This window comes from Macaca fascicularis, chromosome 14 (assembly GCF_037993035.2).
Source record: "Macaca fascicularis isolate 582-1 chromosome 14, T2T-MFA8v1.1".
NCBI classification, from domain to species: Eukaryota; Metazoa; Chordata; class Mammalia; order Primates; family Cercopithecidae; genus Macaca; species Macaca fascicularis.
The window spans coordinates 78909010-78932580 of NC_088388.1; the positions used below are offsets into that span (position 1 = coordinate 78909010).

The window sequence follows — 23571 nt, forward strand, 5'->3', positions numbered from 1 at the left end:
GAATACTACTGCTGTGAACATGGGTGTATGGAATGATTTAACTTTAACACATAAATGAGATTTAGAATTATTTTTCTCATAACTCTCAGAAGCTCATATCAGCTACCTTTTAAGCCCAGAGGTGTAGCTCAGAAAACCTACCTTCCAGGGATACTGGGAAGATTAAGGGAAATAGCTGAGGGAGAGTGCCACACACATAGTAGGTGCTCCATATACTTACCATCCCCTTTCCTTCCCTTCTTTTCCCTTATAACTTGCCCCATTCTTGGTGCAGATTGCTGGGGAGTACGCAAGTTCCATGGTTGCCTACAGTGCATCAAGTATTCTGAAAATGATTAGACTGCAGATTCTGCCTCCTGTATAGTCAAAACATTTAAAATACCATTAAACCTCTGCTTTCCCAGCTCTGTGGGTTTCTGCAACCTACAGCTCACAAAATTTTTGTGTCTGCAGGGGTTCATAATATACTCTAGGCTTGATGCAGTGTTGCACATGTTTCTACGATGTGATTATGGGGAAGGATGTGATGCAGCTCGCCTTTTATTTTGAGATGGAAATTTTGCATGACATTTATCTCTCCCCTTGATTATGTACTTTGGTTCCCTGTGATCATTTTTCATGGGGATGAAAGGGTCTGTGAGAGTTCTGTCATCTATTTTATTTAGATTTTTGATTTTTAGATTTTCGTCCCACAGTCAACCAGTATAGCAGGAAAATATAAGTTCCTTTGTGGCAAGTGGCAAAGAGGAGAGAAGGGAAAAGGGGGGGCATTTAGTAGCAGACACCATTTGTGGAGCCCCCACCATGTCCTGAGAATGGGGTGGGAGCTTTACCTCCATGATCTCTAACCTGCCAATGCTGCTTGAGAATTAGAGGTCAAATGACCTGATTAATGATAAGTGGTGCTTAGGAAGTATTACAGTCAAGATTTGAACCCAGGCCTGACTAGATCCTAGATCTGTGCTTAGGCCACTGCACAGCAATTATGCAGCTATTGAAAGCCAGGTGCTACCTAGGTCCAGGAAATGTAGAGATGGTGACTCTGGTGTGTGAGGTTTGCATTCCAGGCAAGACTATCCTCTTCCATTACATACGACTACATAACCAGGCAGAAGTGACTTCCATGAGGTAAAGTGTTCTGGGAGTGTAAAGAAGGGCACAATCACACCCTTTACTCTTTTTAGAAAACTTTTTATATGGACCTGATGAATATGCAGGAAGAAGGGAATTCTGGTTGTGGGTGGGGGAGTGTGATCAAAAACACAGAAGTGAGAACTTTTCAAGTGGGATAGTTGAGACTGAAGATACAAAGTTTGTTTTTTGTAAGCACGAGGGTAAGGACTCAGCTTTCAGACTCTTCCCTTGTGCTGTGCTGCATCTAAAACATGTAATGGTTTGGGCCTCTGGATTTAATGCAGATGCTGCAGCCACCAGGGATGAAGTTAGGCATTTTGCCCTGGCTGGCTGCTCTCTAAGGTAGGTACCATGTGACTGGCAGGGAGCAGCAATTCAGGATAAAGGAAAAATGAAATAGGGAGGAGGAATGCCTGTTTCCAGTAGTTCCTTCCAAAGAAATCCTCAGTAGCACTTTAGACACATGATCATGCCTAGAACTCTGATGGCCTCCTCTGTGTATGGGGTTGAGTTCAAGCTGCCTTTACAACTACTTTCTTCAGGCTCATTTCTTGCCTCCATACAAGGTGGAGGAAGGCCCCGGATGGATGATCCCATCCTCTCTCCAACCTTTGTACCTGGATGCAACACCTTTTTTCCACGTGCATCCATTCTTTCTCTCCTTCTGCACGGGAGCATCTCTAATTCATTTGTTAAGACCAACTGGAAAATTTCTTCCTCAGTAATACATTCCTCCACTTAGCCAGAGATAACTGCTCCCTCCAAGTGCTCCCATATCCTGTTATCTTTGTGAAAATTCTTTGAATATGATATCATAATTATCTGTGTCCAAGTTTGCCTGCTCCACTGGTGCTGTGTACCTCCAGGGCATAGGAGGACTTGATGGAACAAATGAATGAATGGGTAAGGGAGCAATAGAATGAATGGCTGATTTCTCCATCACCATAGACTGCTGCAAGATCTGCACCAGTGGGCAAATTAGCACAAGAGGGAATGAGAGTGGGAGTGAGGAAATGATGAAGAGCATTTACAGCGGTCTGGGCATTTGTCCCCTGACCAATACCCTGTAAATACAGGCAAACATGGAAGGAACAGATATAGATAGGGGCACCTTCCTGAGGCAGGTGCTGTGGAATCCAGGGGGTGACAGGTGGAACACAGGCAGCTTCTCCAGGATAAATTCAACTGGCCTAAAAAAAAAAAAAACACCTAAAAGAGGATTAAACTGTTAAAAGACAGTGTATGCCTGTACACTTCTGTTGCTGGGGTTTTTAGTAGCTACCTGGTAGAAATCTCTGGTATATATATTATTTCCCATTTTCAATTTCATGGAGTACATCATTTTCCAAAGCAGTGTCCCCTGTCTAGTAATATCTAGTCAGCCAGCCACATCCCTCCGCTGAGCTGCATAGATAAATCACATCTCCGCACATTGCAGTAAAGGCAGCTTACTGGGGTAGGAAAATGACTCTCTGGGTTTTGCAGAGATCTGAGTGCAAATCCAAATTGGACCATTTACTAGTTAGGGAATCTTGGACAATTTCTTTTAAAGTCTCTTTTTCTATGCACATCTCATCATCTGTAAAGTACAGAGGACACCCCCAGCCATCTCTGTGGTGAGGACTGAAGGGCTTAGTAGGCAATCCCTAGTTACCAGTCTCCTGCTAGCCCCCTGCCCTCCTTCCTTGAGAGACAGCTGAGTGGGGTGGAGCCAGCAGAGGAGGCAGACTGGGGGAGCATGACTTGAATTGCAGTTTTATAATTTTGGAAAGCTCTCATAACTTTTAAAAAGGGGTTTCATATTTCTCATTTGTTCTTTCAAACACTTGTGATGTAGGCCTCTGGGGTGGGATATTAAAGCATGAGCATCAACATTATCAGACTTGGAACCTCCATGCTGTGACTTCCTTAGGCATCCTGCATGCCCCTGTCTTCCCCTTTCATTTGTTTCCTTGAATTTCATTCATTTATTCATCTATTCTTTCATTCCTCTACTCATTAGTTAATGAATGTCACTCAGTTGTTTATTTTTTCCTTTATTTATTAAACATATAATGAATACCTCCTTTGAGGTAGGCATTGTGATAGACCCATGGGATACAGATATAATCCCAATGTTCAAGGGGCTCATTTTCCACCAGATGTGCATTGATAAACTAAGGCACATACGCGCGCACACACACACAGTGATAAAGTGTCGAGTGCTGCAACAGAAGTATGAACAGGGAATTGTGATAGCATAGAGTGATATGTGATTAAACCATCTCTGATTAAACACTGCATGGGTCAAGGAGGAGGTGCAGTTTCATTTTCAGTAACCAGTATTAGCTGGTCCCTTAGAAGAGCTCTTGGCTGGTGACATCACTTAGTTATGCAATCATAAGACTGGCGTCTCCTCAGGTCTCAGGAACTCTGACTTAGTATCATGTTTATGTAATCGAGATGAGCATCTACATGTGGAAAATGAAAGCTATAATCTTGGAGTGAATATAGGAGGCCCCCACAGTACTAGCAGAGAATCCAGCAAATTATAACAGTAGGGGTCTAACCAGACAAACAGAAACCACTTCCAGTCTTTATGATAGACAGAATTTAATGTGGAGGATTTGTTATGCAGATGGGCGTGTAGCTAAAGAGTCAGGCAGATGATTGTGGGATGATCCAGAGATCAGAAATAGCAGGGAAAGTTATGAAGAAAATAAGAAGTGTTATCTGATCCAAGAGCCTGAGGCAAAGAGGAAGGGAGAGAAACAGCCTGACTGCTCCTTTCACTTTCTTCTAATCTCCTCCCAGTGCCTTCTATCGGCTGAAGCCAGTTAGAAGCCAGATGACAGAGAGACCCGGGAATTCCTTAGTCCCCTAGTCAGCCCCTCCACCTTGCAATTCAGAGGAGGGGAAATGGTGAGAATGTGATGGAGGGTGAAGAATCCCAAGATGGGTTCACAAGGACATTCATCCTTATGACACTGGGCAATCTCAGGCTGTGCAAAACCAGCTGCCAGAAGCCATGACAGGTGAGTTCTTTCTTTTTTTTACCCCAGAGATGTGGTCTTGTTCCATTGCCTAGGCTGGAATATAGTGGCACAATCATAGCTCACTGCAGCCTCAAACTCCTGTGCACAAATGAACCTTCCACCTCTGCCTCCTGAATAGATAGAACGACAAGTGGGTGCCACCATGTTCAGCTAATTATTATTCTTTCTCTTCCTCTTCTTCTCCTTCTTCTTCTTTTTTTTTTTTTTTAAAGAATTGGGGTCTTGCTATGTTTCCCAGGTTGGTCTCCAATTCCTGGGCTCTAGTGATCCTCCCACCTTGGCCTCCTAAAGTGCTGGGATTTACAGGCATGAGGCACCGTGCCCAGCCTGGTTATCTTTCTTGATTTTTTTTTTTTTTTGAGATGGGGTCTCACTCTTGTTGCCCAGGCTAGAATGCAATAGTGTAATCCCAGCTCACTGCAACCTCCACCTCCCAGGTTCAAGCAATTCTCCTGCCTCAGCCTCCCGAGTAGCTGGGATTACAGATGCCCACCACCACGCCCAACTAATTTCTGTATGTTTGGTAGAGATGGAGTTTCACCATGTTGGCCAGGCTGTTCTCAAACTCCTAACCTCAGGTGATCTGCCTGCTTTGGCCCCCTAAAGTGCTGGGTTTACAGGTGTGAGCCACTGCGCCTGGCCCTTTCTTGATTTTTATACACTTCAAAGTTCTTGAACAATTCATAGCAGAGACATGGAATACCAGAATAGTACTCAAGAGATGATATCAGACTTCCCGTCAAGAAGGCATATATGTGATTGTTCAATTAATTAACAGAGTAAACTGGATTTAAATATAACAGAAACCAAAATTGGGAATGAGATCATATAAGTTACATGATAATATAGTAATAATTATACATACTAAGATTGAGCTCTTTCTATGGGCCAAGTACTGTATTAAATACTTTACATAAATTAGGTAACTTAATACTCCTTACAGTCCTGTGAGGGTATATATTATTAGCTCATTGTACATAAAAAGTAACTGAAGTTTAGTGACTTGTGGAAGGTTATCTAATGAACAAATAGCAAAGATAGGGTTCTAACTCAAATCCCTTGGAATCCAAAATATATATTCTTAATCACTATGGTATATGTCTGCAAAGGAACAAAAGTATCCTTCGTATCACAGTCAGAATGTAGCTCTCTGGTTCCACCTTAAGGGACAGTGAGCATCCCGTGCCACGTGGTGGAGAAAAGGCTGCATATTACTAATGCAATGTGACATCCCAGAAAACAGTATTAGGGCCTTGATCAAAATATATTTGCATCATGTATGGCAGCAATAGTCTTAGCTTCTGTAATTAGATAATCTGGCACTAGTCTTGCTCTCCCCACTGTTGGAGACAGAAGTTTGGTCCTGGGGAATGTGGCAGGGGGAAATGGGCTGAAACCAAGCTGAAGAGAGTTTGAGCTGATTATCTTGCAAAATATGTCCAAGCTCTGAGCCATTACAGGATGAGAGTACCCCTAGGGATTGTGCAGAAGAGAAGCCCCATTGCCTTCAGCTCCTCTGAGTAAGTGCTGTGTAAACACAAAGTATCCAGATGATGGCTATGACAGTGTCCCATCAGTTAAAGATTAGTGAGGGCTCCCATGAACTGGGGACCCAGAACCACTGCAGAGACAGATGGAGATGATTCAAGGTAACAACAACTTCCAATGCAACACCACTACATTATCTCCCTGAGTTTCAAATGTTTCCACAAAAGAAGCAGAACAGATATTATTATCTACGTTTTCTAAGTGAGGAAACTGAGGCTCAGAAAACGGGTGATTCACTGAAAATTATACATGCTATCAGTAGAAGAGCTGGAATTAGTCTTGAGCTACAGGTTCAGAACCTTATTGCATTGTGCTATATTGAGGAGATATAGTTATGCTTTAATGTTCTTTTTATGCCTATCTGGGTTTTGGTCTGTTAAAATGACAAACCTTTAAACAATTCCTCTAACACAAATATTCTAAACACAAATCAAAGTTTCTGTAGCATCAGTGTCTGACTTAACTTCAAATAATGAGATTATCCCAGAGAAGAGCCACTCATCCCTAAGGCAGATCCATGTAACATCAGGCAGAGTGGTGTAGAATGCAGCAAAGGGGCTTGTACCTCACTCACCATGAGCCATTCACAGGATCCAGGCCATACATAAATTCCCAGCCTCTAATGGACATTTGCGATATAAGTGTGCATTCTTGGGAAACTACGGCCACCTTTGTATCTCCCATAAACATCATTGGACCACTTTATGGTCTTGAGTCCCTTGAAAAGATCTTTAATGGGAGGCTCTGTGCTCCTGAATAGGGCCTTGCCACTCTGGAGCAGTCAGAAAAGACTTCATGCAGAAGTTGCTGCTTCAAATGAGGTGTGAAAGTGTAGGGGTTCCTCAGGAATACTGGGGATGGCTTAGTCCAACACTGGCATTTTTCAAATACAATTCACTTCAACTCAACAAACACTTATCAAATGTGTGTTTGTCAATGTTCTCAGGAAATTCTGACCCAGAGAAGTCAACATATTTTTACAATCACCCGATATGCTCATAGCAGAGCCAGGTTTGCAAGACATGTCTCCTGACCCTTAGGGGACACACACTTCCTGATATATCCCCCCGGGCCTCCTCACTTCCTTGGAGCAAAACAGCACTGAAGGACCTTAATCACTGTGTTTTCCTTGCTGTTAATGCTAGTTGTGAAAATGCCTGACACTGAGATCTGTCCTATTTCATGTGCAGGTAGAGTAGTGATTAATGATCTACATTATCATCATTGAGACTTTGTCCAAAAATTAGCTGAATGAATTTGTTAGATCTGACTATCATTTTGAGAGCCACAATTTTATTTGACATGAATGAATACTGAAATAGCTATTTAACCTCAGGCAAGGCTAGTCTATCTAATCTTGATGCTGTAGTAGGCTGGTTCCTTCAACCAAGAACCCAGCAGGAGGGTGTGCCGAGTCATCAGCAGCACTTCCAAATTGGAGCACCCGTTTGTTGCATGCCTCTTTGCATATGTCACCACATGTAGTGCTCACAAAAAATGAGAATTGTTATGTTTGTTTTACGTAGGAGAAAGCTGGAGCATAGAAATGTTTTTAAGTAAATTGTTAAAGGTTACACAGCTAGTTAAGTACAGGAGGTGCAATTCATACCAGGCTTGTCCAATTCCAAACCTCCTGTTGTTTTGCCAGAGAAAGAAAGTTTTGAAAGAAAAGAAATTTTAAAAAGAAGAATTTCAGATTTGGAAGGAACTTTATGTTGTAGCTATATTGGGGGTGGTCATGGGGCCTTGTGAGCCTTAAATCACAGAGGGTGTCAGAGAAACCAGAGAAGATGGAGTTGAGATGGAGGAGGATTAGGACCAGGAAATCAAACAGGCTCTAGTGTCTTGCTGTTAAGGGTCAGGACCAAGGGCAGTTTATGTGATCGCTGTCATCAACGTCACAGTGAGGCATGATTTTGTATTCATCTCACTGCAAAACTTAAGAAGGCTTTGAATATTATGCTCAGTTATGGAGAATTGTGGATCAATAGGATCTTTTATACTTTGCTGGTGAGAATGTAAATTGGTATAACCACTTTGGAAAATAATTTGGTATTACTTCACAACATTTGATATTCATGATCTCACCCCTAGATATACCCAAGGAAAAATATTTTTATATGTGTAAGAGAAGACATGTCCAATAATGTTCACAGTGGTACTGTCTATAGTAGCAAAAAAAATTGTATATGACCCAAATACCATCCCCATGTCATAGGATAAATAAAATATGGTATATTAATTCAATGGGATATAGTGGAATATTATACAATAGTCAAGTGAATAACTTATGATTACGTACAATATAGTAAGAGCTATTAGTATGGGGGAGGACCACATGTGTAGATACAGGATTTCCATTATGTAGGTTGCTGTAGTAATGGCTCTAAGGTGTCCATACCTCTGTGTATCCACACCCTTGATATTCTCCCACACTGGCTATGGGCTTGCAAAATGACTTGCTTTGACCAAGGGGTAAGAGCAAACACGATAGACACTGACTTGGAATGTGCTTGCACATCGAGCTAGCTCTCTCTTGCTGTTCCTAGGAACACTACAGTCATTATCATGTGAACACACTTGAGCTATCCTGGTAGAAAAACCTGGCACCACCACCTCTGTAACCCCAGCTGACTATTAACCAATAGTCCACAACAACTTCCAGACAACTGTGAACAAGGCTATCTCAGACTATCCAGCCAAACCTGCCCAGATCAGAGGAATGACCCAGGTGAGCCCAGGTGAATTGCCAGCCCACAAAATCATGAACCAATAAATCATTGTTACTTGAAGCCACTGAGTTTTGAATGATTTATTATGTGGCAAAACCCAACCAATTTCATTTTTACTTAGGGCAGCAATGTATTTTATAATAAACAAACAAACAAGTGAGAACCTTGTATAAACCAACGATGAACATATATTTTGAAACAAGGAATATAATTAATCCAATTATATGCACCTGAAGCTCATTTAAAAATAAGGAATAACAACAAAAGCACAAACTCATCTTTTAGCCTGATGATTACATCAAGCTGCAAAACAATCTCCCCCATTTAGAGTTTTTTGCTCCTTGTGGCAGATTGCTGATTGTCAACCCTTCCTCCAGCCCGCAGTTAATTCCATAACTAACTCCTTACTAATAAGACATAAGAGGAAGTGATGTGTACAGGATCCAAGTCATTTCAGCAAAAGAATCTTGTCCTGGACTCTTTTCTCCCTTTTCCTTCCCATTTTCTGGAAATGGCAAGAACTGGAAAATCTTGTACACCAGTTTTGGGGAAAGGACACCTGCCCTGTTAGCTTGGGACCCTGGTGGATTTGTGGACACAGAACTGGATGCTACTTGAGTTGTTACATGACAGGAAAATCAATTTATCTGTCAGAAACACTATAATTTGTGTATCTTTGTTACAGTGCCTTCAATTTTTGCTCTAACAAACTCTTCCATATCAATCCCTACAATATGCTACAGTGATGTTTCTGATATAAAATTCTTTTTCCAAATGGGTATGCCTGTATTGCTTTTGCTCATGTAAAAACTTCAAACCAAACAGAAACATATGAAAAGGATATAATTTCTGAGGATGTCGAATGATTTGAATGTTATCATTCCATATTTTTAATGCATCTAAAATTGCATGTGGTTAGACTGCTAAAATTGTACTCTTCATATTTTTCTGTAATCTGCTTTCTCTATTTAATGACATACTACAGATATCTTTCCATGTCATCACAAGATCTATACAATAGTCCACCCAATGGATATAACATACTGTATTTTAAAACCCTCCTATGCAATTATTTTCAACTTTTCACGTTTTTGTAAAAAATAATTAGAAACATTCTTACATCAACTTTCTTGTTCACTTGTTCAAGCTATTTCCTTAAGTTTTAGAAGAAAAATTTCTGGACGAAGGGGAACTTCATACGTACAATATACATCTTATCTGGTGAAATGTTTTAAATATTTCCCACTCTCTGAAAATAAAGTCTGGACCCAATGGTCTGGCATATTCCAGCAGTGCTGTTCTTCACTATGCTCTCACTGACCTTTCTAACCTTACTTTCCACTCCCTAGAGCACTCTGTATTTGAGCCATATTGATTATAGATTTTTGTTGAAGATATCCAATTATTTCAGAAGTTTGCTCTACTTATGTTACTCCTTCTGTATTTAGTTATTTTACATTTGTCTGTTCCATACAAGAAACACACACATGCACACACTCACACACACCTACTTTATACGTTGATCTAACTTCTTTCTGTTCTTAAAAACAGAGCCCAATATTACCTATTCTAGGAAACCTTTCATTATGGTTATTGTTAGCCTATCACATCTCCCTCCTCTTTGCTTCTATAGTAATTTTACCTACTTTTATCATAGCACTTATCACATCCTGCTTTGCTATTTATTGTGTTTGTTTATTTGCCGGTCTAGACAATGTCATCCTGAGAGAAGAATGTGCTTGTCTTTGAATTCTCCTTCTCGGAATGGTAGCTGGCACCTAGCGGTCATTCATGGGAATGCACATACACTTTGCTTTTCCCCAGGCATTCTGGGTCATGTTGTCATCAGGATCTATTCTAGGTTTCTCTAAATAATATTTCATATTTTGGAGTCTCATTGGTTCTATTCCTATCACCCTAAACTACTTTCTTGGGGTAGACAGACTGAGGTGGTCCCATGCTCCCCTCTTCTAGATATTCAGGTCTTTGTATGATCCTCTCCCCTTGAGTGAACAGAATCTGTGAATTGCTCCTAACCAATAGAACATAAAAAATATTATGAAATATTGCTCCCTTGACTAAGTTATATCATGTAAAACTCTCTCATGACAGACTCACTTGCAATTCTGCTAACAACCTGAGTAGGCTTGAAGCAGATTCTTCACTATTCAAGTCTGTGAATAACAATGAAGCCTGGCTAACAGCTTGAATTTAGTCTTGTAGGTCCCTGAGCAGAGGTCACAGTTAAGCTGTTCCTGTAGTCCTGATCCATAACTATGAGATAATAAATGTATAATGTTTTAAGCTGCTCATTTCATAGCAAACTGTTGCATGGTATAGAAAATACTGGGCTTCCAATAGAAATATCTGAGATTTAAATAAACCCAGACATCAAAACTATAATCCTTCCCAGTAAGTGACATGATTGGAGTCATAGATTAAAAGCAGAAAATATAAAATTAGGTGGGCATTGATATACTGAGAACCTCAAGGAAAAGTAAAAATCTGTCAACACACAACAGTCTAGAATGTATGTGCTTTCCAATGTCTGTCTGCTGGTCTACAATCCTAATGATAATGGGCACTTTCTTCCACATGCATTGGTAACTGAAGCTTGACTCCTACTTGCATATGTGGGAAGCATTTGCATGTAAAGGAAAAAGGTCCAGTGTTAGAACATTCAGCCTGTAGTGAGGCATAGGCATGAAGATAGGAGTGAAGAAAGCTAGTAAGAATTGGATTTCAATAATTTAACAGAATTAAGGAATCATTACTAACATACCATAAAGTTATAAAAGGACCATAAGGATATATAGTTTCTTCCTGAATTAGGCTGTTATATTAATAATAAAATCCATACTTCATTGGTGTTAGCCAAAATGTTGTCAAAGATTGAATGCTTATGCCATGGTCATGGCAAGGCTGCCAATTAGGTTTCATCATGTATGCCAATGATAATTGATTAATATTGACAGCTTGTATTGAATTAGGCTTCACAAGCAAGTATGTTGTAGCTAACCAGCAACGTCTACCATTAGCAAGGGAGAGTGGTAGGGAGGTATGCATCCCCTCCCCTAGGCAGCTGATGAAATTGTGGACTTTGTATTAAAATACATGGAGTTTGAGTCCTGACAATTATATTCACCAACTTGGTGATTTGGGTCATGTCACTTAACTTCTCTGAGCCTTACTTCTCCAAATAGTTAACCATCTTGAGGAGTCAGAGAATCATTAAGAGAGTCTATGGAACAGTATCCAGCAGAGTGTCAGGCCCCTATTTGATGTTTTTTTAAAAAAATTTTATTCATAATTGCCAAACTTGGAAGCAACCAAGATGTCCTTCAGTAGATGAATGGATACATAGACTGTGGTAGATACAGAAAACGGAATTCATTCACAATTCACTAATAAAAATGAGCTATTAAGTCATGAAAAGACATAAAGGAACCTTAAATGCCTATTATTAAGTGGAAAGAGCCAATCTGAAAAGGTTACATACTGTTTATTTCACCGGTATGACACTCGGGAAGAAGCAAATCTCTGGAGACAGTACAAAGATCAGTGGCTGGCAGGGATTAAGAGGGAGGGAGGGATGAATAGGCAGGGCACAGAGGATTTTTAGGGCAATGAAACTATTCTGTACAATATTACCATGGCACCATGGCACACACATGCCATCATATATTTGTCAAAACCCATAGAATGTACAAGACCAGGAGTGAACCCTAGTAAACTATGGACCTCAGGTGGTAACAATGTCTCAATGTAGGTCCATTGACTGTAACAAATGTATTTCTGTGGTGCAGGGCATCAATAGAGGAAGAGACTATGTACAACTGTTGTTAGGTGATATATGGGAAATCACTGTACCTTCTGCTCAGTTTTGCTGTGAACCTAAAAATTCTCTAAAAGTAAAGTTTACTAATTTTTAGAAAGTCAAATCATTTTGAACCTTTGAATATTTGTTAAGCAAGTGGATGAAGAAATCAGCAGATTTAAGGGATGAAAAGTAAACGTAAATTGCAGTAGAGATAAGTTATAGGTATCAGTGGACTGTGAGAAAGTAAATTTAGTGACTAGAGACATTAGATCAGAAGGAAAAGGGTATCAAATGAAAAATACGGAGACGAATGAATTAGGAAGAAACAGCCCAAGTGCCCAATATCAGCAATGGGCGGCAGTTTGAATGATTAAAGCACACAGTGGAAGGCGCCGCCTCTATTTACCTCTTTGTGTAACAGCCATGAGATTCACATTACCTAGAATATTACCTAGTGTGGAAACCTGCCTGTTTTCAGAACGCTTCCACCACAGCGCCACCAGCAGGATAATCAACTTGTATAATTCCAAAGGCAACATGAATAATGGTAAGATGTTCATTCTTGAAGTGATTAACAGGTGCAGACTGCTATGGAGAAGAGTCAATAAGGAGGCAGAGAGAAGTTCCCTTGTGATATGGTTTGGCTGGGTGCCCAACAAAATCTCACCTTGAATTTTAATAATCTTCACGTGTCAAAGATGGGGTCAGGTGGAGATAACTGAATCACTGGAGCACTTACCCCCATACGGTTCTTGTGGTAGTGAATAAATCTCACGAGATCTGATGATTTTATAAATGGGAGCTCCCCTGCACAAGCTCTCTTGCCTGCCACCATGTAAGATGTGACTTTGCTCCTCATTTGCCTTCCACCTGATTGTGAGGCCTCCCCAGTCATGTGGAACTGTGAATCCATTAAACCTCTTTCCCTTATAAATGATCCAGTCTCAGGTATGTCTTTATTAGCAGCGTGAGAACAGACTAATACACCTTGCTCCTGCTGAAAGGTAGGAAAACTCAGGAAGAGGAGTCCTCAGCTTTAAAAATAGGCATAAAACTCAGAATTCTGAGTGTGAGCTGACTCTCAAGTCAGAGCAAGGACTAATGCTTGGAGGGGTTCAGCTTGTAAACTGTCTACTGAAGGTAGAGGAACATTCAGCTTCTGGCTGGATGCCATCTTAAGGCTGGAAAGAGAATCAGAAATTACTATATTAAATCTTGTAATGGGAACACATGATAAACTGTTAGGCCCTTGCCCTGAATTGTGTGTGTAACTCAAGTTTCAAGAGAGAGATGGATAGTAAACCAAATGTACTGTATGCTATTCTATACTGGGTGCTATGTGGTAAAGAAATGAACAATAAGCAATGGTAACATAGAAAAGCATTTAATTTGAAAAGTGTCAAAATCTGGGTATGCCATTTTGACTCACAAGAGAAATGACTTTTGCTGACTTCTAGGCTTTCCATGCCAACGAGCGCAGTGGGATTTAACAATCTCACTGTCCAATGGAGCCAATACCATACTCTGATTCAAGTTGAATGGATTCATGTTTAAGCTGGACCACTTATTAGCATAACTTTGGGCACATCATCTGACCTCTCAGAAACTCATTTTAAAAAATGTTATCTGTAAAATGGAACTAGTAATAGTTTCTACTTCATTAGTCATATCTTAGCAGAGTAGTGTTGACTTAAATCCTGCTTAACAGTGTTGGTGTGAGGATCACTTGAAATGGTGGCTATAAATACACTTTGAAAACGGTAAAGCATGATACAAATATAAATCATTGATGCTATTATTTTTATTTATTATTTAATTTTCAACATAACTGATTAGAATTTCTGATCTTTAAAAGCAAGAAGAGCAAAGTTTTATTTCTGCCATTTCTCTCTCTTTTAAAAATAAAATTATGATATATACTACCATGCCCTGGATGTGGAGTCTTTTTAGTAAAAGTCTTAGAATGAGGGATGACTTCTCTTTTCTCCATCACCTCTCTGAGATCAACACGGCTTAACAGACTGAGGACGGTTTTCGGACAGGAGCTACTTCCATGTCACACTTTAATATACAGATGCATCTAATGTTCCTGGTCAAGAGGGTAAACATTGCTGCTATATATATATATATATATATATATATATATATATATATATAGCTTCTCTTCAAATATATATGTGTGTGTATATATATATCTGTATATACACAATGTGTGTATATATGTGTGTATAAAATCCTGATGTCTTCTCTACAGTGCTAGCTAGTTGCTAAAACTGATCCAAGTTACATTAAACTAGATGTAGTCTCAAACAGAGCCAAGTTGTATAGCTCTGCAACTAGATCTAGCTGTACATTTTTGGTATAAACCTCTTTTTCTAATATTTATTTTTGTGAACATATTTCTCCATATTATATGCAGGAAATGTATTAATTTCCCAGTCAATTAAAATGTGCTTTGATAAAGAGTAAAAAAGACTGAACATTATCTCTGAGGACAAATGTGCATTCCTTAATGTAACAGTATATTTAAAATGTGGTTTGATTAATGCCAAATCCTCAGAAGGTACATTTAAGGGAAAAACAGCCAGGGTTATCAAACTGAAATTCTTGTCAAAAAAGATCAGTTCCCATTTCATTTCAACCATTTATCTTTGTAGTTGGTAATGTTTTCATACCTTTACAAGATTTTATAAATGAAGTTCTTTTGATATCCTTTCAAAAGATGCTTAATAAAGTAATGGAGCCAATTTTTTTTTTTCACTGACTGTTCATGGTAACTGGGAATAGTTTGCAGAGAATAGGAAAATTTCTTTTCTTCAAACTTGCTCAGTAGGGATGAACAGTTAAATTCATTTTTTTTCATACCTGCATTTCATTTAAACACAAATCTCTCCTTTCCCTCACACTTGCCTTTCACAAACTTAAGCCGAGTCTACAAAGAGCAGTAAACCAAAGAAAGAACAATGAGACATTATTTTAGGTTGTAGGGAATCTATTACAGTGGGAAAATGCTGAATTCTGAATCTGAAAACCTGGGATAAAATTTCTACCTTCAAGTTGTAATTGGGTCTTCGGGAAAGTTACTTAAGCACTAGAAGTTTAATGGTAACAGTCTCAATTTCTCTATCCACTAAATGGAGGATAATAAAATCTCCTCTTATTTCACAGACTTGTATGTGAAATTCAAAAAAGGTGATTATCCACATTATCATTAACATTTTTAATTGCTTCCTGTGCTTCCTGTGAATCAAAAATAAATGCAACATATGTAGTGTGTATTAGAGATCTACTCATAAACACAACTTCCTGTTGCTTCCTGTGAATCAAAAATAAATGCAACATATGTAGTGTGTATTAGAGACCCACTCATAAACACAACAGCCCCATAAGGAATGTTCTATCTCTATTTTGTGGTCAAGGAAACAGAGTTTCCGGGAAGTTAATAGACTTGCCCAAGGTTAAAAATCAATAAATGATACAGCCAGGATTAGAATTCAAGGAAAGTTGAAGTCTGTGCAGTTAACCATTATACAATACTAATTTCAATGATCACAGAATATACATGCACTTAGGAAACCATAAAACACTAGGCAAATTCACACGAATTACTATTTACAATTTAAGTAGTGGCTTAGAATGAGATAAACTAACTGGCAATGTGACTGTTATTTCATAAGAGGTTGATAGATGATATTTAGGACAATGTCAGTGTTGATCTTGATTTTTATCATATGTTAAAACTTCAGGGCTAGGCATGGTGACTCACACCTGTATCCCAGCACTTTGGGAGGCTGAGGCAGTTGGATCTTCTTAGGTCAGGAATTCAAGACCAGCCTCACCAACATGGTGAAACCCCGCCTCTACTGAAAATACAAAAATTAGCCAGGCATGGTGGCGGGCACCTGTAATCCCAAATACTCAAGAGGCTGAGGCAGCATTGCTTGAACCTGGGAGGCAGAGGTTGCAGTGAGCTGAGATCACGCCACTGACTCTAGCCTGGGCAACAGAGCAAGACTCCGTCTTAAATAAAACTTCAAAGAAGAAAGTCTCCACCCCATGAAGTTAGAGAGAGGTATGTAGTCAATCTTCTTACCTCAGCCATATCTTTACTATCCTTTCCCCATCCCAGTACCCACAAATTACGCTAATTCATGCCCCAGATTGGTATATAACTTTAAAAAAAAAACTGTCTTAATGTATTTTACAAATATTTGTTTGATATCTCTTATGTTGAATAATATTTGTCCAATATCTATTTGTTGAATATTTATTGATATCTATTTGTTATATTTGTTGAATATCTATTATGATTCATTTCCTTAACCACTGTGTACATTCAGCCATGTAAAAACTCTACATAGGAAGACATAACAAGCAAAATCTATTATAAAGCTATAAACTGAGTGTCTTATGGGAGGTCAGAGGAAGAACCAAGAGTCTCAAAGGAAGTGAGAGATATCCCTAGGGAAAAAAGATGGTGAGAATATTCTAAATTATAAACTAGTACATGTAAAGGTAGGAAGACCAAAGAAAAAGGGTGTATATGAGCTGAGGGTATATGTATTAGATGGGCTTGGGTTTTAGGATATTAGGTGTGCACCAGCATAACTGGGAAGTGGGCTACATGGAAGGATGTGATAGAAGAGGTAAGTACCTTCACTAAAGATGCTGGTCTAAAAGAAATCAGTAAGACCAGGCCATGCAGCTCAAAATGCTAGTGCCCTCATCTATGTACTTAAAGTGTCCTATCAAGTACCATCAGGAGACTACCTGATATGACCCTGAAATAAGTCTAATCACAAAAGGACAATAGAATCCACTAGTGTTCTGAAATTGCAGTACTCTCTTTAACCTGTACTCTTCTACTCTCCACTCAGGATCTCAGTCAAAAGGTATTCCCGGTGCATCCGGAATCCACAGAGCCAGTAGGACCATAGCCACTTCCTCAGTGTCTAAGGGCTGCTTTGTGTTTAAGCCAAACTCCAAAAAGAGAAAGATCTCTGTGCCAATGGAGGACTATTTTAACAAAGGGAAAAATGAGTCTAAGGACAGTAAGCTTCAATTTGGAACTTAGTTGATATGGCAGCAAATGAAATGTGAAAATGAGCCACTACAAGAAGAATTAAATAAAAACTTGTTTGACAATCTAATTGAATTTCTGCAAAAATCTCATTCTGGATTCCAGAAGAATTCAAGAGACTTGGGCTGTCAAATAAAACTCAGAGAAATTCCAACTGCTGCTCTTGTTCTTGGTGTGAATGTCACAGATCATGATTTAACATTCAGAAGTCTAACAGAGGCCCTTCAGAATAAAGTCGCACCATATGTAGTCTCATTGCAAACTAAAGACTGTCCAGATATGAAACATTCTTTTTGCAAAAGTTGATCTCACAATTGTTGAACTGCTGTGTAGATATAAAATCCAAAGAGGGGGAAAGTGTTCAGCTCACCCAGAGAAAGATACATTATTCAATGGACTCACTTTCCAGTTGGTATATGACTGTCACACAGAAGACAGACCCAAAAATGCCAAGCAAAAAGAGGACTACTTCTAGCCAATGGCAGTCTCCTCCTGTTGTGGTTATCTTAAAGGATATGGAAAGCTTTGCCACAAAAGTACTGCAAGACTTCATAATTATCAACAGTCAACATCTGCATGAATTTTCACTAATATTCATTTTTTGAATTGCCATATCTATTATCATCCGCCGATTGTTTCCTCATGCAGTATCATCTCTATTGTGCATAGAACTGTTCCAAGTTTTGTCTTGCAAGGAGCACCTGACTATGGTACTCAATAAGCTACTTCTTACAACTCAGTTTCCCTTTAAAATAAATGAAAAAGCATTGCAGGTTCTGACGAACATCTTTTTGTATCATGATTTCTAAATTCAAAACTTTATAAAAGGACCAGCTTTCTCTATTAGAGCATTTCTATTCCCAGCCCTTAAGTGTCCTGTGCTGTAATCTTCCAGAAGCCAAAAGAAGAATAAATTTTTTATCAAACAATCAATGGGAAAACATCAGACATCTTCCATCTTTTAGGAGGTACATAGAAAAGCAAGTTGCGCTCTTGACCAATGAGAGATGTTTGAAGGAGGAAACACAATTATTACTAGAAAACCTTCATGTGTATCATAGGAATTACTTCCCGGTTTTGAGATGTCTTCATAAGTTCACCTCTTCTCTTCCCAAGTATCCACAAGGTTGACAGATCAGAGAGTTGTACCGCACATGTTTAGAAAAGAACATACGGAATTCAGAGGAGTATGCATCAGTCTTGTAGCTGCTGAAGATGTTGGCAAATGATGAACTGATGATCATACTTGAGGAATGTTTCAAGGTTTTTAAATCTTCTTGTGAAAATCACCTTGGCAGCACAGCTAAGAGAATAGAGAAGTTCCTGGCCCAGTTTCAGAGCTTCAATGAAACCAAAGAGGAAGAAGATGCTTCGGGGTCAGTCAAAGGGGCTTCAGAAGACAGACCTCTATCATCTTCAGAAGTCTTTACAGGAAATGAAGGAGTCAAGTGGAAGTAAGAAGCAAACCAAATTTGAAGTACTCAGAGAAAATATTGTGAACTTCATGACTGTCTAGTGAGAGAACAGCTTCTGCCTCCTGAGACACAGCCTCTCCATGAGGTGGTCCGCTTCAGTGCTGCCCATGCCCTTCGTGAGCATTTAGATGCTGCTCCATGAATTGCCCTCCATACTGCACTCAACAATCCTTACTATTATCTAAAGAATGAAGCACTGAAAAGCAAAGAAGGGTGCATTCCAAATATCACCCCAGACATCTGCATAGCATACAAATTGCACCTAGAGTGTTGCAGGCTAATCAACCTTGTGGACTGTTCATAGGCTTTTGCAACAGTTTTGACAGCTGCTGAAAAAATGGATGCAAATTCTGCAACCTCAGAAGAAATGAATGAAATTATCCATGCTTGGTTTATTAGAACTTTTTTTGAACTAGAACTTTTAGGATTTATAAAACCTACCAAATAGAAGACTGACCTTGTGACAAGGCTAACACGGGGAGGCTGCTAGAAAGTGAAAGCAAATGAGTGAAGTCAGAACTATCACATTTAGCTTAAGCGAAAAAGGTGACCAGTGATATTTACATACACTAGAGGACTAGAGGAGCCTGTTTTGGTGAGAAGATAAATGTGTAATCTTTATGTGATGTTTATCCTGAAAAGTACATTGCTAACCCCAAACAGGCATATATCAAAACACCTGTAGAATACTTTAGAGTCCAACAAATAATATATATAACTAAAACTGCTCACGCATTTTACTGTACTTTTCACAAAGTTATTACTAAATTGTGAGTAAATCATTCTTGAACTTATAGTATAAAAGTATAATAAATTCCTTTATCCAGGAGTATAAATTTTTAAAAAATGTATTCCCTTTGACTTATCAGTACCTGAAGAATATTTTCAGAATGAACTTGGTTAAGGTTCCTTTGCTGATTATAAAATAGCAGTTCTTTATCAGAGATGGATTCTTCTCTTAGTCAGTGGCTTAGGTTGGAAACTGCATATTATTTTAACTTAATCTTTTATTTCAGTGATGGTCCTGCCAAATCTCATATTGGCATGACCAAAGCTTCAGGCTAGGGCTCAAGATTAATGCTGTGCTTGTGAGCTCCCATAGTCAGAAACTCTATAGTTTGTGAAGGAAACCCAGGATGCACTCAGCTGGCAGAGCTTTTAACAACACTCAGAGTGAGTCCAGCTTGCTCTAGCATGGTGGCAACAGCTCAGCAGTGCTAATAGGAGTAATAACTCACATTTGTCTGTAAGGAAATAGAACTAGAAGTCACAGACAGAAAATAAATAAAGGTGGAAGGCGCTAACTTCAGCCTCACTCTTTTTTTTTAAAATCTCATGAGTATTCCACATTTTAAGGAAAGCTACTCCTTCAGATAAAGGGAAGAAGAGAGTGTCCCAATCCCTCTGTGCCAAGCATTGTGCAGAAACTTTCCCATGAAAGTTCCCATTTAATCTTCATATCTCGGTGAGTTATTTTAATCCCATTTCACAGATTTACATTATATGAGGCTAAAAGACTTGTCCCCGGTCACGTGGTTAGTAGGTGACAGAGTAAGCTTCCAAATCCAACATATGTCATAGTACATACTGACTGTGTTCACTGACCTGCAAAGTACCAAGTCACTGCCTTGAACATAATGATTTCAAAACATCTTTCTGAGATGTGGCTTCAGATACATTTACCATGCCTTCTCAGCCCCTTACCATTTAAGTGTGGATAATTCTATTCAATAAGATATTGAGTAGCTTTTATGTGGCAGGCATGCTGGATAACAGAGGTATAATGTTGTATGATGTTATGGACTGATGCTATATGCCCCCAAAACTCACATGTTAAAATCCTAACCCCCAATGTGACAGTATAGGAAGCTGAGACCTCTGGGTGGTGATTAGGTCATGAGAGTGGAGACTATATAAATGGGATTGGTTCCCTTACAAAGGAGACCCCAAAGAGTTTCCTTATTTCTTCTGACACATGAGGACACAGAGAAAAGATTGCCATCAATGAACCGGGAAGTTGGTCCTCACCAGAAGCTGAATCTCTAGTGCCTTGATTTTAGACCTCTCAGCCTCTAGAACTGTGATAAATAAATGTTTGCTACATGCTTGTTGTTTAAGCTACCCAGTCTATGGTATTTTTGTTATAGCAACTTGAATGGACTAAGGACAGATGAGGACCAGTTTTTGTCCCCACTTATTTTGTTATTTCTTCAACATATATTGAGTGCTTGTATGTGCCAAGCACTGAACTAGGTTCTCAGAGCACAACAGTGAGTGAAACAGCTATAATTGCTGAAATGGCTTATAGTTCACTGAGGCTCATTGTCTTTGGAGGTGGTGATCACAGCCTCTGGCTGGTGATACATACTCTTCACTTCTAGCTGAGGTGATGGATTTTTACTTACTGACATAATTTTTCATTTTTTTAATCACACATTTATAAGACATCTGTAATGAAATTAAAGATAAAGAAATAAAATGAAATTGAATATTTCAGAATTTGGTTGATCCTCTGATCAAATATCTTTCAAAATCTGTTTTCATTTGAACTAATGCTCAAGAGTCATGCTTAAGAAACAATTTAATAATTTTCAGTAAGAATGCATTCACTGATTCTATTTCTTAAGGAGATTTTCCTATGAAGAAAACCTATCTCAAAGTGGTAGTCATTTATTGACCAAAGAATACATTTATCCACCCTTTCTGCTAGAAGTTTTCTAAAAACATCATTGAGAAAGTAGGATCTGAGCAATAAAGAGTTAACCCCAAATCAAATTAATAATAATTTTAAAAAATTTAACAAAGCCATCAGTGGCAGACAAATACAACATATAATTCACTATATATTTACAAAGTAAGAGTCAGTGTTAAGGGTGGATAAGATAGTTAAATAGCATGTTTATTTAATAAGCATGTACAATGAGTGTCTGTCCTATGAAACCATACTACATATTTTCAATTAAGGCATTATACTTAGCAGAGTAGGAAAATGATTATGGGAAGGAGTACTATTTTAAAAATAAATAGATTCTGGTAACTTACCTAAGAGAAAAATATTTGGGTGTGGTTTACAGATTACTTTTAGAAACTGATGATGAATTTCCTGGAGTTGTCTACCTGCTATGAACAATAATAAAAAAATGTTATCTTGGCTGTTTAGAAGTACCCAGTCATTAAAAGGAAAGCCATTGGAGGTGGCAGTGTTGACTGTGAAGGATCACAAGGAGACTTTCTGACTTGATAGAAATGTCCTGTGTCTTGATAGGGCTGGAGGTTATGCGTATAAATTGATTTGTCAAAAATGATGGGACTATGTTTTTAAGTTCTGTGCCTTTCACTCTAGGCAAATTATAACTCAATAAAAGTACAAGTAAAATTTTAAAAATGTAAACTGTGGTAAAGGAAAAGACTTCTTGCTTATTTCTCAAAATCCTGGCTTGTGCCTTGTTTAAACCCTCCATTTCACATTATGCAAAGGCATCTCAGGAAACTGAACACCAGCCTGTGGCTTGCTCTGGACAGTGGCCCGTGTCTTATGCCACGGCCATATTTGCTGTTGAGATGGCAGAATAATGGACTTACTGTGTGCAAGTGTACTCATACGCACACACGTATGTGTGTTCACATTGTGTATATGCACCTGAATATGTTCCAATCCTTTTTTGAGCTCCATTTTCTCCTTCTACCTAAAGGGAATTGTACTACTGGCTCTGTCTTACTAAGAAAACCTGTGATTTGGTTCATTGAGATCACAGATTTGAAACAGCTTCTAAAATTCTTAACATTGATGATCATGTTCAAATTATTTTTTTCTGATTCAAAAACGGATGTGTTGCGGGGAGGGTGTAAATAAGTAGTTACACATACCTAAATTACCTGTTAACTTTCTTCCCCTCAAAATTCCCAGGGTTTATCTTTCTCAGCAAATGCTTCAGCACATAACACCATTTATGGCTGCTGCTTTTTTCTTCATAGTCACAAAAGGTGTCCTGGAGTTCAAGACCAGCATGATCAATGTGGTGAAACCCTGTTTCTACCAAAAATTCAAATATTAGCTGGGCATGGTGGTGGGCTCCTGTAATCCCAGCTACTTGGGAGGCTGAGGCAGAAGAATTGCTTGAATCCGGGAGGTGGAAGTTGCAGTGGGCTGAGATGGCGCCACTGCACTCCAGCCTGGGTGACAAGAGCGAAAACTCCATCTCAAAAAAAAAAAAAAAAAAAAAAAAAAAAAAAAAGATGTCCTATTATCTCCTGAGCAGCACATAGTAACTGACTGCTTACAATGTGCTATTTTTACAGAGACTCTAGAGACATGTTTTTTGTTTGTTTATGTTTGTTTGTTTGTTTTTCTGGGTCAGTGGTACAGTTTAGTTCCTAAGCAAACTAGGCTAAAGATCAACCCTACTGAGGTTAGTTGTGTGGACCCTTTCCCCTGACCCCAAGTGTCTTTTTTGTACCAAGCATGTGTCTTCAAACTGGACAAGTTCCTCACCTATGGAAATTGAAATAATTTCCAAGACTTTTGTCTTCTAAGCTTGATCTCAGTCTGCTGAAAGGAATGGAGTGGATGCTTTTCAAGCAAATCATGCATTGGGGCTCTTATTCCAGTGCCTCAGTAATATTTGAGTTGCTGGGATATGGGGAGTTATGACTGGAATATCTGTTCCAGTGACAACTTTCCTTCCATGAAAATTTTCTGTAAAGAATTTTCTTTTGTATACCTTTACAACAACTATAAAAGTTTGAG

The 23571-nt window shown here is 38.9% G+C and overlaps 1 pseudogene; it reads left to right on the forward strand.

Annotated features, from left to right (window-relative positions):
- The first annotated feature begins 4035 nt into the window (after positions 1 to 4035).
- LOC102126686 (origin recognition complex subunit 3 pseudogene) lies at positions 4036 to 19449 on the forward strand (annotated as a pseudogene).
- The last annotated feature ends 4122 nt before the right edge of the window (positions 19450 to 23571 follow it).